Here is a 16,991-nt window from a genome sequence, read left to right on the forward strand (position 1 = left end):
GTGACGGTTTAGCTCATAAATGAATGATTCATTCATTGTTGGGCTCTTGCAACCCATTTTTAACCCTCTCCCTCCCCTGAACCCAGTGTTTTGATTTATCATCATATCACACTTTGAAAGGATTGATAACATCTTCTGTCTTCTATAAGTTGCCTTTTGCCAATGACGGGAGACATTTTGCTCATCCCAATTGAAGGGGAGGGAGATTATCATGAGAGAGAGAGAGAGAGAGAGAGAGAGAGAGAGAGAGAGGAGAGAGAGAGAGAGAGAGAGAGAGAGTGATACCTGGAGGGAATAAGCCAGAGACACTACAAATTTTATAATGCACAAAATATTTTGCCACAGTAAATGTCTATCTGATTCAAAATACTAATCGTTCAGAGGGTGAGCAACTGTGACAGAGTATACATTAGATCTATTGTTAAGCTCAAAGTACAGAAAATACCGTTAAAATCATGGTGTCAGGAAATCTTAACAATCACTTATATATTTTGTTTATCCTCAGAGACATGAACTATATATTTGATACATATTATGTAGGATTCTGTATATTATGTACATAAACAAAACTGTAGTACCTATTTTTGAACCAGCCTTAAGAAATGCAAATGCCACTAACCAATTTATAAAAAGCAAACAAAATTCTCAATGAAATATAATTTTGATTAACTGGAGAGCAACTCACCAACAGTATTAATTAGGGAGATATCTTTCTCATCAGAAGTGTATGTATCCACATTTAGGCAAAAGAATCAAAAACCAAACTCAAAACCCAATATCTATGTTTTATTCAGAAAGTTTATTTTTTTGTGCTGGTCTGTGTGTCTTTATAAACAGACTTGATTTTTCCATGAAATAAAATTGATTGAAATAATTTTGGTTTGAGCCTACACCACACACTGTTTTGTTATGTGTTTGGGGCTGGACTCTAATTGGAGTATCTCTTTAACCACACTCAAGAATAAACTGCCCTGACCAAGAGGGCCAGCAAAGGATTGATGTAGGCCTGCTCAAAATATTTTCTATGGATCCAGTATGTTAGAATCACAGTCACAGATTATCACTATCAAACACGTAAGTTATTCAGCTTCAAAGCAGGCTTTAAAAATTAAGTTACCAAGCCTCAGGGCTAGCTATATGTGAACTTTTTGACAAGATTCTGAACATCTTTGAGCCTCAGCTTTCTCAATAGTACTGAGGAAAGAGGAAGAATTAACTCTCAGGCATGTGTGGATCACATAAGACAATGCAAATGAATTTCTTGTGGAGGGCTTATTAGCTCCTGACAGGCTGTGAATAAGTGGTAATTTAAGTTATAATTAATATTAATCATCACTCTAAATTTGCATCCCCATCTGAAGCCTGGCAATTTTAGTGATATGAAAAACTCTTAAAGAAACATATACTGAATTTCTGAATAAATAGTTCCACTATTTGTTGGAGTGGATTTCTTTTTTCTAGGTGCCAGTTGGATTATGGTTTCTTGAAGGCAAGATGCACAAAATAAGCTAGGAACTAAAGAATGGTCTGTCATTTAGATCATATATGTCACAAGTAAATCTTTTCCGATTGTTTCCTAAAGTGGCCAGCATTGTGTAATAATAATTAGTAAAGGCACTCTTCCCACATAATCAAAATGCACCACTGAAGCATAGCATAAGCTGAAATACCAAGCCCCACAATCAAACACTTCTGAAAAGGTCTGCCTTGATCTTTATAACTCCAAAATAAACACTTCGCCACGACAGAAAACTTCCTTCTTTGTGAGCACCTTGGAAAAGATGAGAGAGTTTGTATGGTTGTTCCACCCCTGGCTGGACTCACTGAAGAGACTGCTCTTTTATGCACTCAATAGGAAACCATTTTTCAATTGTCCTCTCTTGACTCTTTAGTTACTCCTCAACGCACTTTTCTTTATGGGGATTTAATATCTCTACTATACCACACACTTTTAAAAATGCATTGAATCTGGGCTTTCCTAATTAAAAAGTTCTATTTTATTTTGAGTAGGGATTTCAGAAAGTTAGAAACAATTTATAAGAACAGTAGTCTAATTTGAACTTTTGCCTTCATATATTACTGTTACTTCAGAAGTGTCCAAGTCTAAACATGCAAAAGCTTATCTTGCTGGTTCAGCAAGCACTTGATGGAGGAATTCTATAGGCCAGGAACTCTTCAAGGTACTTAAGACTCATTAGTGAACAAAATAAAAAGCAGATAAACACACACAATGACTGAGTAACTCACAGGAAGTTACAAGATGATAAGCACTAGAGGAGCAGGTAGGGCAGGGCACAGGAAGTAGGATTAATGTGTGAGCTTTCTGAACATCTTGACTGGGAACACTGTATTTGAGTAGGCCCTTATGTAAATGATGAAATGAATCAGGCACAATTCAGGAGCCAAGCCATTGGTTGTCATGGAGTAGTTGCTAAAAGCAATACCTTCCTAGATTTGGGCCCCAGTTCCACTGTTTGCCAGCCATGTGGGTTCTTAGCAAGCTACTTACATGTCCTGTCCTTCACTTTCCTCATCTGTAAAATGGGAATGGTAAGTATTTTGATTATAATAAGTTGACTAGCCAGGAATCAATAATCCATGCATAGCAAGCTGCTGCCCATGAGTCAAATCTTGAAGTTTTATTGGAGCACAGCTATACTCCCTCACTCAGGTACAGCCTATGGCAGTGTCCACGCTTCAGTGGTAGAGCTGAACAGCTTGTAACAGAGACTGCCAGGCCCACAGAGCTGAACAATTTTATTATCGAGCCCTTCCAGAAAACATTTGCTGACCACTTCACCAATTTAAAAGTATTAAGGCACATTTATGTTTAGAATTAGCCTTTTGGAGCAACATTTTCTAACTCCAAGATTGTACGTCTTTGGAAGATATCCCAAACAGCCCACAAAGAAATCATACAAGATGGTAATAATTGAGATGCTGGAAACATATAAATGGTAGGGTGAAATACAAGTGGTTTTCTAAAGCCATCAGCTGGTGAGATAACTCGGTGGGAAAAGGCACTTGTTGCCAAGCCTGAAGTCATGAGCTCAATCATTCTGAAGCCCACATGGTATAAGGAGAGAACCAACTCCAGCTGCATGTCCTTGAACCTCCACAGGCATGCTATGCCATGTACAAGAGCACATGTGTGCACACATCTATAAATAAAAATGTGAACGAAGTTAAAAGAAATGGTCATGTGAAAATGGCTTGTTTACGTGTGTATTTTATTGATAAACCCCAAAGAAAGAAATGAGCATTGTCAAACCTGGAGCTGTGCTATCACCATCTGGGAAAATAAATGTCATGTACATATTTTCTTGTAGGGAAAACCTTGCTAATGGTTAGCACAAAGGAGACAAATCCACATATTCGATGTCCTTAAGCAAAAAGATGTCAGACTGAAAGGCCATTTTCACTTTTGAATCTCTCCAGTTGAGTCGTGAACTTTTCTAGTATCGATAAATTCAATTCTTAGCTTTAAAAGCTTTGCTCAAATCATGGAGGCAAAATAGCCTTCATGGAGCACAGGCTGTAGAGGGTAGAAATAACCTGCATGGATTAGGAATGTCTCAACGACAAGGCTAACCTTCAACAGTTCTTGCCTTTCCACAATTTAATCAGTTAGAACAATTGACCTTTAGCAATGGATTAGGCCCTGAAAGTTCTGCTCACAGTAGAAATGGTTGATTGGCTACTAAGATCTTTATTTACATTATCTCATGTAATGGTTGCAACATCCTTGGGGGACAATGACACCCTTATTATCTTTGTATTTGCAGATGGAGAAACTGAGGCACAAACATTATGCAACTTGCCCAGATCATAAAATGAATAAATATCAGAGTTGGGATTTGAAGCCAGGCTTCAAGCTGTAGAATTTTGTCTGATAACCACTACTATATATGCATGCCATCATCTCTCAAGAGAAACCAGCCCAAACCTGTAACCTTACAAATAAGAAAAGCAACAGCTATTAGTAAAGTTAGTCTTACAGCAGTAAAGTAGTACCCTGAACATGAGAGTTAAATTGCCCTTCTTTCTACCACCAAGCCATGTCAACATTAGATTCTTTTGTTTGTTTGTTTTGTTTTGTTTTCAAGACAGGGTTTCTCTATGTAGCCCTGGCTATCCTGGAATTCCCTATGTAGACCAGGTTGGCCTTGAACTCACCAAGATCCACCTGCCTCTGCCTCCTGAGTGCTAGGATTAAAGGCATGCACTACCACTGGCTGGTTAGATTCCTTATAGTTAGTAAAACCAGACAGTGTTTGCAAATCCAGTAGCTTAAGATCTTTCCTTTGGTAAAGTAACATGCTGATTTAGCATTAGCCTTATCTCCAGTATAAGTTGTTCTCCAAAGCCTGTATCTGTCCCTGCCACCACAGGTAACATGTTGCAGCACATGCAAGAAGTTGAAAGAGGAAGGTAAAACCTTTGGCTGGGAGACCTCCAAGCAACCGGTGCCGGAGTCTTGCAGCAATCACACTAATGATGCTGCTCCAGTTAATTGCAGACCACTCCTTCCTGCTGCAGTTCGCATATTTCCCGCTGCTTCAGCATCATCAATCAGTCTGGAAATGAGCTATGCTCATAAATCTCTATCGGCGCAAAGCAGTTTTTAGCAGCCACACATCACACATGCTGATCACCCACTTTTCTTCCCAAATCACACGCTAGGAATGACAGAATCACATATCTTATCATAATCATCTTCTGCAAAAGAAATAGGAGTATAGAGATATAGATTTGGTGCTTACCCATGAATTCTATTCTCGGCGTCTTTGCTGTCCTCTCTAATGTAACCGAACTTAGCTTGGACTAGGAACTTGACTCTGCTTTTTTTTTTTTTGGTGAAAAATGAATCTTGTGACAGAAGATCTTATCAAGTGTGAGAGAAATCGCCCAGCTGGCCCTGCTATGACTTCGGGATACTTTTTGTTGCCAGATATATCCACGACCCCATAAATCTTGGAAGAAAAAAAAAGCAATCTTTTCACCAGATCAGTGAGAAGTTGCTGTCCCTTTTGAACACAGATAGGCTGTGTCACTGAGTGAGTAAGTGAGATTAAGAAAGAAGTAAGGAGGAAGGGAGGGAGGATAGGAGGGAAGGAGGAAGAGAGAGAGAAAGAGAGAGTGTGTGTATACACGCTGGGGAGGAAGTGGGAGGGCAGGACAAAAAGAGAAATTGAAACTGGATTTCTCTACTTCGTATTTGAATAAGACTACTTTGAAAAAATACACTGGAATTAAGAGAGGGTTCCATTTAAAAAATCCCCTGACCATAGGGATCTACAAATGGCAACTGAATCATAACTGCAAAGTGTCCTTATTAGGAATCCATCAAAGAATGTTGGATGCCTCTGGAAAACCCCCACAAGCACAATGCAGCCCATAGGATACTTTCTCAGCTTAGAAAAATTTCTCAGTTGTTAAACTGTGCTTTAAAACCCTGATTTTTCCCCACAAACATTAAAAACCAGAACAGATTTATTCTCCTTTATAATGAAGCATAACACATACTTCTTTGTTTTATTCTTTGTGGAAACAAAGCTCCTTGAGAAGTTGTTCATTTTCTGAGCAGAAGGGGTAGAGGTCCAAGTGAATGTACCCACTCGACGACTATGTTTAAGAGGGTATGGGAGCAGGTAGCGATGAAGTGTGAAAGTCATGGAGGACAGAAAGAAAATAAAAGACTAAAACATATTTTTTGCACATATACATATAACAACAATCAATTTTAAAAGAGGCCATAAATTTAAAAGAGAACATGCAAAGGTATATGGGAGGGTTTGCTGTGGGCCGCAGGAATATATTATAAGAACTCAGCTGGTTATGGCAAAGTCACTACCTGGAGGGATCAGGGAATTCCTCCAGAGGAAGTCAAATCCCAAGGAGTTTTTGGTGTTACTTGGCTTGTTATATATCAGCTGTATTCTGTTATGAAAGTCATGTGTGCCTTCATAGTTTTCCCAATTGACTTTTCCCCAAGAAGGGCTAACAGTGTGGACTGATCACTCTCTGGACATACACATTCCAGGTATTTGGAGGACAGCCTCAGGAAAGGCTTTCTCTGGAATCAGATATCTCCCTTGGCCACTTTCAAGGACTAGCAGTAATAGCAGTCCACATGCAAGTCTCCTGATTTAAGGTAAATTTCACAAGGAGACACCACCTAGGTCAGGTGGACGTTAAGTAATAGCTTTACACAATTCAGCCCGGACCCTGGGAGGGGACTATCGAGGGGCTGGACCCCCATTAGTCCCCGATAAGGGTTTGGAGAGAGGAATGGGAAGGGAAAAATGATATAATTATATTATAATCTCAAAAAGAAAATTTAAAAATTCCTTGTCACTCATTATCTTCATCTCTATGAATTCTACATGGCACCAAACCAAACACAATTCAAAAATGCATCTTTGTTTCCCTATTGATATGAAGTTATAATTCTCTCATGGTTTCAAGTGAATTTTAACAAAATAATAACTGTTGTTGTATTGGACTGAGCAATGATTTTATGGAAGATCTTACTGATTCAAATGCAGGGATTCAGTGAGATTTTACTGGAATTCTGTAGCATTCATCATGGAGGGCACACATAGTCTATGTTGGCGTTATTTATTTAGCATGGGGAGAGAATTGAAAAAACAATAAAATGTCACATGGTGTTCCTTACTAGAATGATTAAAGTTGAGAGAAAACCAGAGTAAAAGCTACCTGTTCCTGCACATACAGCCACCTCCATCAACCTCAATCCTCTCATGTTGAAAGTGTTTATAATTCTGAAAGATGACCAATATGGTTCAAATAATGCTAGATAATCATTCATAGATGTTAGATGTATATTTAAAGTTATTTGATATTATTACTGCACATGAAAATAATAAATCTGCAATTTCATTTTTCATCATTACTTACTTTATGAATACATGACAATATTTAATTCAGATTGTGTCATGCACTGTCCTAAGCATTTTATGGTTACTGAGTCATTTACTTGTGAAAAAAAATGTAAGAAGTTAGTGACACTTTTATTTCCCCACCACAGACATAAAAAGAATCTCTGAGACATTGAGTAATTTGCCCAAAGATTCACAACTCTTGAGTGATACAGCTGTGATCCTAATCCCCATGGAGCTTACAAATTAATCAGAAGACAAAGTCCCTGTCCATAATGATCACACATAGAAGCTGTTTTGTAAGTGTTCAGTAAGAAATAGTGATTAAATAAGATCCAGCACTTAAGGCCAGAGTGGTCTTTTAATCTATTATTATTATTATTATAGATTCACTTTTATTTTATATGTATGAATATTTGCATAAATGTATTTGTGTGCACCACAAACATGCAGTGTGGGGGGCATATGACCTTCTGGAGCTGTAGTTATAGGCAGTTGTAAAGGCCATGCGGGTTCTGGAAACTAAACCTTGATCATCTGCAAGAGTAGCAAGTGTTCTTAACTACTGAGCCATCTCCTCAGATCCCTTTATTTATCTTCATCACCATCATTATCATGATCATCATTGTCATCATCATCATTATGAAACAGAGTCTCACTGTGTAGCCATGGTTGCTCTTGTAGTCACTATATAGACCAGACTGGCTTCAAACTCATAGACATCTACCTGCTCCTGTCTCCAAAGTGCTGGTGTTACTCACCACACCACTATGCCTGTCCAATAGTGAAATCAGAAAAAAGAGGTTTATCCAGTGTGGGATAAAGTTACCCAACTGCGTCCTCCAGCCAAGTCCATGTTCATAGCCCTAACAAGAAGTTATTTTTAAATATGTATATTGCCATGTCAGTGAATATGTCATGAGAAAGTGACTACTTCTTTAAGTGAATAATCTCAATATCAAGAAACAATATGTTGTGAAATGAAAGTTTATGGGTAGAACCAAATCAAGCTTTCAAAGGAAATACAGAAATGATGGGAAAGCTGGGTATTTGGCATTCTTTAGAAAATACATTTAAGCCAGAAAAACAAAAAGTGAAGATAAGGAGTCCTCTTTACGATTTAAATATCAGCCCTTTGAGTAGAACCAGTAAAAGGCCTCAAATCCTCCAAACAGCCTTGTAACTAAAAATCAGAAAACAAGTAAAAGCTTTGATTTTTGGGTATTTTGCTAATCAGAAAAAAAAAAATGCTGAGAACACAACAGTCTTCTTCCACTTAGTCCTTCATTGTGAATGGTGTCAAGTAATTACTTATAGCCTTAGAGTCCATGCATTAGCATTCACACTACCTTCTAGGCTTTGCTTCTGTTTATACAGTTGGTGATATTTTACACATTTATGACAAAATACTATAGAAACACTTTCTCAAGCTTTTTTAGTGAGTATGTTTCTGATTATAGCAGTCTTTGGCTTCAACTAAGTTCTTTATCGTGATAGCCAATACAATGTGTGTTGCCTCAAATAGAATAAAAAATAAAAAACCAAAGTCACTACATAACAGTGAGTAACCATTATGATAGTGGAAATTAACTGAGCATAAATATGTGCTAGCAAGTTATGTGTATCACACATTCCCTTACTTACACAATTCCATTGGAGAGAAGAGGTGATGGAAATTCAGATACAAAGTCTACAATGAGAAAAAGCCTGGCTGCTCACAAAAATCTGGAGCCTATAATCCATGGGCATTCCATTAGCCTTCACTTTCCAGGCTTGCTTGTGGTTAATGGTTAGGCATATTAGTGGGCTATAGCCAGTAGAATGTTGGAGAAAGTGGCCTGTGGCTTTATTTTTAGTCCTGGTTCATAAAAAACTGGGCAATCCTCTATGGCATGTGTGGAACTCCCAAGTATGGGCCACACCTCACAGTAAGCATGCTTATTATACCTCTTTGCCCTTCAGTCCTTGTTGGCCTTGAGGTTTTAACTACCTAGATATGGTAGGAGGTGGTTCTGTGGCAAGTCTGAGCCTAAGACATAAGAATTCCCAACAACTACCTCTCCTTCCTTAGGGTCCTTAAGTCTCGATAACATAAAACTAACTACTGTGTTGGAGAGATTATCGAAAGAGCCATGAAGAGACCACATGGAAAACAGCAAAGGCTTGCTTGTCCCAATGTCTCAACTAAACCCAACCTTAACTAATCTCTGAAATGAATGAAGTCTTCTAAGTGAACACTGTCAAGTTCAGAAGGACTATCTACTCGAAGTCATGTTACAGAACCAATGGTGGCTGCTTTAATCCACTAAGGTTTAGAGTGGTTTGTTTGTTGCACATTCCTATGTAACCAAATCAGAAATCTCTTGTGTTGAAAATGGTAGAGCCCGTCTTTGTCTTTAGATCTTTTCATCCCACTAATCATGATTACTTTTAGAACCGAAAGGAGGAATAAACTTTCATTGTGAGATCTATATATGTGCCTGATGGATCTACTACTATCCATGCTGTCCTATGTCCTCATAAATAACAGGTTTCACCAATCTGAATCGCAGCTCCCCCTCCCCATATATCTTCCCATGGGACTATAATGTAGCTCGTTCCTTCTCTTTTCGTATTTCCTTGGAAAGAGAGGTAGGTGATCAAGCAGATAGTGAACTTTCTGTATTGCTTTACAGAGCATGTGGGGAATCCTTCAACGATAGAGCAGATAAATGTATTTTGGCATCCTTCAAGGTTTAAACAACATAAATTCAATTATTAGAAATATATAATGCTTTTATTTTTCAGAACTATAACTGAATCCCAAAATGGTATGGTAAAATTTATTTAGATTATAACCATTACTGCTAGATCTTTTGTTGGTCTGCTTAACCTCCATTGGCGGGGAGCATTCGGCTGCCACTTAGTTCTGAATTATTTTAAGACTATACCTAAAACTATAAATTGTGAAGGATATTTATCTATTCCTTTAAAGAGCTCAATGAAAATGTGGCATCTTTTCTGTTAATTCTTGGGATTGCTGAGAATGTCCAGAGGCTTTGTGACCAGCCAGAGGGCCGGAAGATTCTGCTTTCTCTCACTGCTGACACTTGCTTCTTGAACTGTACATGCTTGGCTTCTCCTCATTCCAGGCATCCTGACTTTGATCCTATTTCTAGTATCCTCCTGTGGCTCTTGTGACTTATCTACAGGAAGAATAATGGTTAGCTATTTCAGATATAAAATATGCCATTAAAGTAAACCAATAGGTAGCTAGAACATGAACCTCAAAGTCAAAACCACAAGAAAGAAACCCTAACATTTACTGAATGTTTACCACCTCCTTGAATATTTTTGTGCTGGTGGCAGTGATCAAGCAGGCAAACCAAGGGGGTGATTTCTTCAGAAGAAGGCTTTTTTTTCCAAGTAACTTTTGGATCTTAGAAAATCAGAGTGGCTTGTTACATTGCTTCATTTGAAAAAAAAACTTTTTCAAATGAGAAATTTTTTTCAAAGAGAAAAATAATTGACTTATTTTTAGTCAAAGGTTAATAGTTAACTTATTAAATTCTTCTTGGCAGAGCAAACGAACAAGGAAGCACTAGAAGTGAAAATGTAATGTAGTTACCTTTCTAAACTTTAGAGAAGTCTAGCTTTTTCACAAACTCCACTTGCTTATATTATGTGAACGGGTACTTTGTCTGCATGTGTATCTGTGCACCATGTGTGTGCCTTGTGCCCACAGAGGCCAGAAGAGAGCATTAGATCCCCTAGAACTGGAGTGACAGGTGTTTGTGAGCCATCATGTGGGTGCTAGGAATGGAACACAGACCCTTTTGATACTCTTAACCACTGAGCCATCTCTTTAGCACCAAAGTCTAGCTTTAAGAATGTTTTCAAAAGAAACCCCTGAAACAAAATTAGTTGAGCCAAAAATAGTGACACATTTTCAGAAGGAATAAGAAATGCACATTTTGTTTTATGTACCTGAGAGGGTATACCTAAATAAGGTCATTGCCTCCTGGTTCTCACAGAGAAACTTTCATGTGATACCATTTGTTCTGATAAGTTATAGAGAAGGACATTTCTTCTATAGGTGCTCTTTCTGACCCTTACTTCCATAACAAACACTTTTTGGATTCTACAAGTTTCTTGGGATGCTGCTGCTCAATGAAAGGACATTCATTATGAGTATGATGTCATGTGAACTCTCTATGGGGCAGGGCACTTATTCCAATATGGGCAGCTTCATTTCTCACTGAACAGTGAATAAGTTTGGAAAAAGACTAAGAAATACAAAGATGCTGAAATTATGTTACTTTAAACTGAAGACATCAATCACAAAGCAGATATTTACAAATCAGCATGCAATTAAACAGGCCCTCAGCATAGATCAATATCATATCTGGAAGACAAAACTTTACCCTTAAAATTCTTAAGTGAAACAAAAATAGGCTAAAGCCAAAAAAAAAAAAAAAAAAAGCCACCGAAGGGGATTCTTTCCAACCCTTTGTATTTAAGTGCTACATTTGATCACATTTTGCTTTATTAAAAGCCTCCTCCTATAATGTAGAGTGAACAACTTCTTCAAATTTACATAAGATTTAATGAACTCACTCCATCAACAAGTTAATTACGAGTATCACTAGAAATACAAATTTCTCTCAGTTCTAATTTGTTGCCTAAAATGTGATCTATGGACAATAAGTCTCTTAGTTTTGGTTTAAAATCATTTATCTTATTAAATGCTCTTAATTAATTTACAACCAGAATAAATGGTAACACTTTATTTGAAGTAAGAAAAGGCAACATTTTCAGTCAAAGACTGACAGTTAATTGATCTGAACTTCCACTTGTGGAGCAATTGACCAAGGGACCTTTCAAAAAAACCATTTCTTATTGATACTTTGGAAATTTCACATCATACACCCTAATCCCACTCATTTCCCAGTCTTTCCATATTGGCTCTCCACCCTTGTATCAACACCCCCCCCAAAAAAAATAAAAAAATTAAATTAAAAACAAAACAACAAACAAACAAACATTTCGTTGACCCCCCTGGGCAATAACATGTTCCTCTAGCAAACAGACTTCTCTCATACCAGTCACAACTGTCTCATGTCTAGTTCCTCTGTACTTGTACCACTCTGCTCCTCCATCTTTTTCCCCTCTCCATCATATGTTCATTCATTGTACTGGCATTGGAAGCTAAGGTGTATCACACAGTATACCCTTTGGCCCAAACAGCTTTACTTGCATATGTTCATCACAATGAGTCGTTGATCTGGTTCAAGCCCTCTGCCTTCTGTTACACCATCAATGCTGGACTCTCACTGAGACTCCTTTCAGATATCCTGTTGTTGTCCTGTGTCATGGAGATCCTGTGACTATTGTGCCACAGGACTGGTCCCTTTACATGCCCCAGCAGCTCATAGGTGGGGTAGATGTTGGAGTAGGCCAACTGAAGGCCCTGGATTTGGGACTGAGTGATAGCTGAGTTGGTTAGCCCAGGTCTCTGCCTGCACCCCCCCCCCCAACGAGGGGCAGGGCCAGCTCTCCTGCACCCTTGCCACTAGGGCCAGCTCTCCCATGCTGTCCCAGAAAAGAATGGGGTCAAGGGAGCTTTTCTATTTATTAATAAGTTAGTTCTTTGACAGCTTCAAAAATGTAGATATTACATGCATTGCTTTCTTCCTCCCATCCTCCTTTATCTTCCTTTCACTGCTGTCAACACCTTTCTCCTCCTTACCTGTCCCTTTCCTAGATTCATGACTTTTGGTTTTCTTGTATAATCCATTTGGTTTAACCAAGGCCATCTGTGTGACCACTGGATTGGGACTATCCTTTGGAGCCTGATGACGTCATGGGTAGGTGCATCACTAAAGTGACTTCTCTTCTTCCCATAGCTATCACTAAGAAATAATTCATCAGTGAGGGGGAGGGCCCTTTGAGCCCTTCCTTCATCCATGCTTGGTGGTTGATGGTCCCAGTCTCATGCAAGACCAGTGTATATGTCCACAGTTATTAATAGCACACTATTGCAATGTCTGTATTTTGCCCAAGAATCACCTTTCACAGACATTCTCCCTATTGTTAGGCTCATGTCTACATGACCCTGTTCCATCCTTCAGAATATTGCAGTCTATTAGAACTTTATATGTTTATGAAATATTTGCTATACCTACTGTCTGACAAGGTAACCACTGGCCACTCATGGCTGACATTCATTTGAGATTTGACTAGTAAAAATTATTAACTAAATTTAAATTTTTACTTAAACTGAATTGCTTTTTAATCTAAATAGGTACAAGTAGCTTGTGGCTACTGTATTGGACAACACAGATATTGGACAACACAGATATAGGTCAAATCAACAAAACTCCTTGGAGTTGGAGATCAGGCAATAACAGGTATATAAAGCTCTCTTCCAATGGGCAATCTAAGTTGAAAACCAGTGGAAAGGCTTGGATAATCACAATACTACTGAAGGAAGTGAATTCCTTAAACTTTTTTTCTGGGAGGCGTAACTTGTTTTCTAGATTTCATCAATTATTTGTTCTGAACTTAAGCTTCTCTCTCTCCAGCCTATCCTACTAGCTTCTTGTACCCTTCCACTCTCATGTGATGCATGACCTGTCTCTATGCATTCACTGATCTTGGCAAATCTCTCCCATGCAATATGACTGACCTCACTTTGAACTTGAAAGCTAGATACTCTTTCATCTCCTCTACAGGGAGCAGAAATAATCTAATAATACTACTAATTAAGACAAGTCCCCACATACTCTTAATTTAAAATTCTTTTTCACGTATACAGGATTGCTCTAGATGCCCTATGATGAAGACCATTTCTAGTGGTAACAGTTAAGCACCTGCCATTTAATTTGCTCCTTTTAATTCTTTTTTCTTTTTTTCAAAATTGTGCTGGGTTGGTTAAACCCAGGCCCTTGTACATTAGGGCAAGTACTATACTACTGAGTGTACTGCAGCCTTCATTTTCTCCTTCTGTGGTTGTTATTTGAACATGGGACTTATTTGTAGAACATGTTGCAAGGAGAGCGCTGAGGTCCCAGTGCCCAGTTTTGAATTTCAATTCAGTCTTTTCTGATTCATCCATCATTCTAAGGGTCAGTTACTTAATACATATAATGGAGCTAAAAATAGAAAAATGCACACAATTTTTATGGTAAGTGAAATGAGCCACATATTCTCCTGAGCCCAGATTTTTATGTCTCTCTCATATACACATAAATGAATAAATAAATGTATGTAATTTTAAAAATTAAAAAAATAGTAAGACTCAGAATCTAGAATTTAAGCATAACGATTGCTATTTAGGCCCGGCATCATTTTATTGACATATTGAAAACCCCAACTGTTACCACCTAACATGTCCCCATGGTTACTACTGATTTGTGCGTGTGCACATTCTCTACAGTGACATTTGCTGCTTTTTTCCTTGTTAACAACTTTTTCCTGTAAAGAACCATAACATGACAAACCATTAGTGCCATGAGAGTTTGAAGACAGCACGGCTATTCATAGTACACAGCGAGGATTGCTCATCAGTGACTCACAGCAAGGATAAAATAAGTGGAGGGCTGTGTATACTCCCAGAAGATTGAGATTTCGGGGGAAATAACAAACATCTTGTGGACAAAGCATATACCCACTGCTATCCCTAGCCTTTACTGTGTATTCCCAGCTTTAATCACAAATCTATTTTACAAGGTGAAGTCTATTAACTTTCTTTTTTCTTTTTTTACAGATGAAAAAAATCCAAGGTAAGGGCAGATAAAGTAACTTGTCCCCAGACAGAATGCTTGAGGCTTGGCTAGGATTCACACGCAGGGACCTTATACCACTATTCTGTGCTGCCTTTCCATGCTTTCCTCTCCTACTCAAGACAGTGCTTCAGAATGACTAGAAGTGTGAGGGCAGCCCTATGCTCACCTCCAAATCTGTCTCATTTGGTTTTCTTGTAAAGTCAAATTCTAAAGTTTTGTGACTTACCTCTATCATCAGAAGTACTAGCATATAGACTGAAGCATTCCTTGACCTTGGGGTGGCAAGTGTTCTTCAGTTAGATAACTACAATCCTGGCCCTCTTCAGCCCAAAGGTTTTTGGGTTTTTGTTGTTGTTGTAAATCAAGCCTTATTGGAATACAAACACACCAACTCATGTCTATATTGTCTGTGGCTGTTTTCCCAATATAATTGCAGCATTCAGTACACAATAAAGCCTGTCCGACTTGCAACACTTTTGCTGACTTTTTACTGAAAAACAACCTAAAATCACCAGACATGATAGAGGAGATGGATATTCACACTGGATAGATTGTTTCACTATTCTAAAAGCAAAAGAAACTGATCTTTTAAAATGCTTAGGAATCATTGGCTTTCATGAGTGGTCACCTATGTTAGAGTGGGTTTTTCAGTGACACAACTGCTTTTGTTACCAATACTATTATAAATAACACCAAATAAACAGAATTGTTCCCCAAGCTCAACTTAGAAAGAATAATTTCATTGGCATATTATCAGTGCTTTTTATCTCAGATAAACAGACATTTGTTTATGTCTCCCATGAAAAGTCATATAATATCCCCTATATGGGGACATTAAAAATGAAACAGAACCAAGCATCAAATAAACAAGCAAACAATACCGTCTAGAATTTAATGATATGTTTGCTATAGATGCTATAAGGAATGAGTTAAAACATGGCCAGGGGGAATCTACTTTTGTGTTAAAGAAGGTAAACTTGATTCTTTGAAGGTCTCAAATAATAGGTCTCAAACCTAGACACGACATACGTAGACAATCACTTGAGGTGTCTAACTGAGGGAGGAAAGTGGAGGGTTGGGGATGTTTAAGTGTCAGCTCTTTTCCCAGAAGACTCTAACGTCATAGATACCACCTCCTATGTAACCATCACATTCACTCCCCATCTCTCTCCCATTTCAGCTATTTGCTTGACTCTTTCCCAAGGCCAGAAACAATGCCTAGAAGAGAACAGCTTTTATATTTTGTGCCGTTGCATATCTGTTGGTTGAAAGGTAGTTTGGAGGAGAGCAGCAATTCTACCATCTAGGCAGAAAACTATTTGTCCCTGTTATGTGGAAACAAGGCCAGCAGGGAATATTTATATTGGGGACATTTGTTTTAAAGTAGCTAAAACCACTTCTAGTAAAAAAGGAAAAAAAAAAAAACCTTGCTTCCCAGCTTCTCCTATTAAATGTCAAACATGTAAAAGGGGAAATTGAAAAGAGAGAAAGCAATTTACAGAGTCACACCAAACACCAGGTAAGACATAAAAACAAACTGGCTGTTTTTTTCAGTTGCTATTTTTCTGGTATTTTTTTCTCAATATACTATTTTTGAAGCAATAAATTAAAATGTGTTTCACAGAGCTCCCTAAGCACTTCTGTTTTGATATATAATGTATCCTCTGGGCAATGAAATATATTGAATCTGAGGTTTTAAAAAGAAAAATGTAGCAAAATAATAAAGGAACTTGATGAGTTGTAATTAAACTAATGAAAATAATTTCTTGAGGTAAAAAATACCACTTTTAAGTTGTGCAATTTACTGTTTTGCTAAGTATATTTAAAGATATATGTGATCAGTATCAATTCTGGAGCTCCTTCATCACCTTAGAAAGTCCATACCTGTTATTAATCAGTACTGATGCTTCTCTCACTCCAGCACTTGAAAAACACTAATATACTCTCTGTCATTATGCACTTGCCTGATTTTGGCATTGAATATAGATGGAGTCATACAATATGTGCCCCATTTCTTTCATATAGCATAGTTTGAGATCTGTCACTGCTGTAGCATTTATCAGCCCTCAAACTGTTTCTTATGGTGAAATAGCATAGATAGATCATATCTTATCATCTGTTTGTTAGTTAAGGAGCTTTTCAGATGTTTTTACTCTTTGGCTATTATGAATAAAGCTATTGTGAATACTCATAAACAAGTTCCAGTGTGAGCATCATTTTGATTCGCTTGGATTTTTTGATTATCTAAAGGTGGCATTGTTGGATCATATAGTAACTGTATATACACCAAAAACCAAAATGGGAAAAAAACCTTAAACAATAC

At 37.9% G+C, this 16,991-nt stretch overlaps 1 protein-coding gene across 4 annotated transcripts in view; it reads right to left on the bottom strand.

Moving 5' to 3' along the window:
* Nucleotides 1-16,991, bottom strand: part of Arhgap6 (Rho GTPase activating protein 6) — a 499,280-nt gene that overhangs the window by 91,876 nt on the left and 390,413 nt on the right. Inside the window, exon 1 of one of the 4 annotated variants that reach the window (XM_052713567.1) lies at nucleotides 4,764-4,885. The exons of the other annotated variants lie outside the window; for them this stretch is intronic. The gene's annotated coding sequence lies outside the window, so the exon portion shown is untranslated. Of the gene's footprint in view, nucleotides 1-4,763; nucleotides 4,886-16,991 lie in introns of those variants that run through there. 4 annotated transcript variants of the gene reach the window in all.

This window comes from Peromyscus californicus, unplaced genomic scaffold (assembly GCF_007827085.1).
Source record: "Peromyscus californicus insignis strain IS unplaced genomic scaffold, ASM782708v3 Scaffold_10__1_contigs__length_136768540, whole genome shotgun sequence".
Lineage (NCBI taxonomy): Eukaryota > Metazoa > Chordata > Mammalia > Rodentia > Cricetidae > Peromyscus > Peromyscus californicus.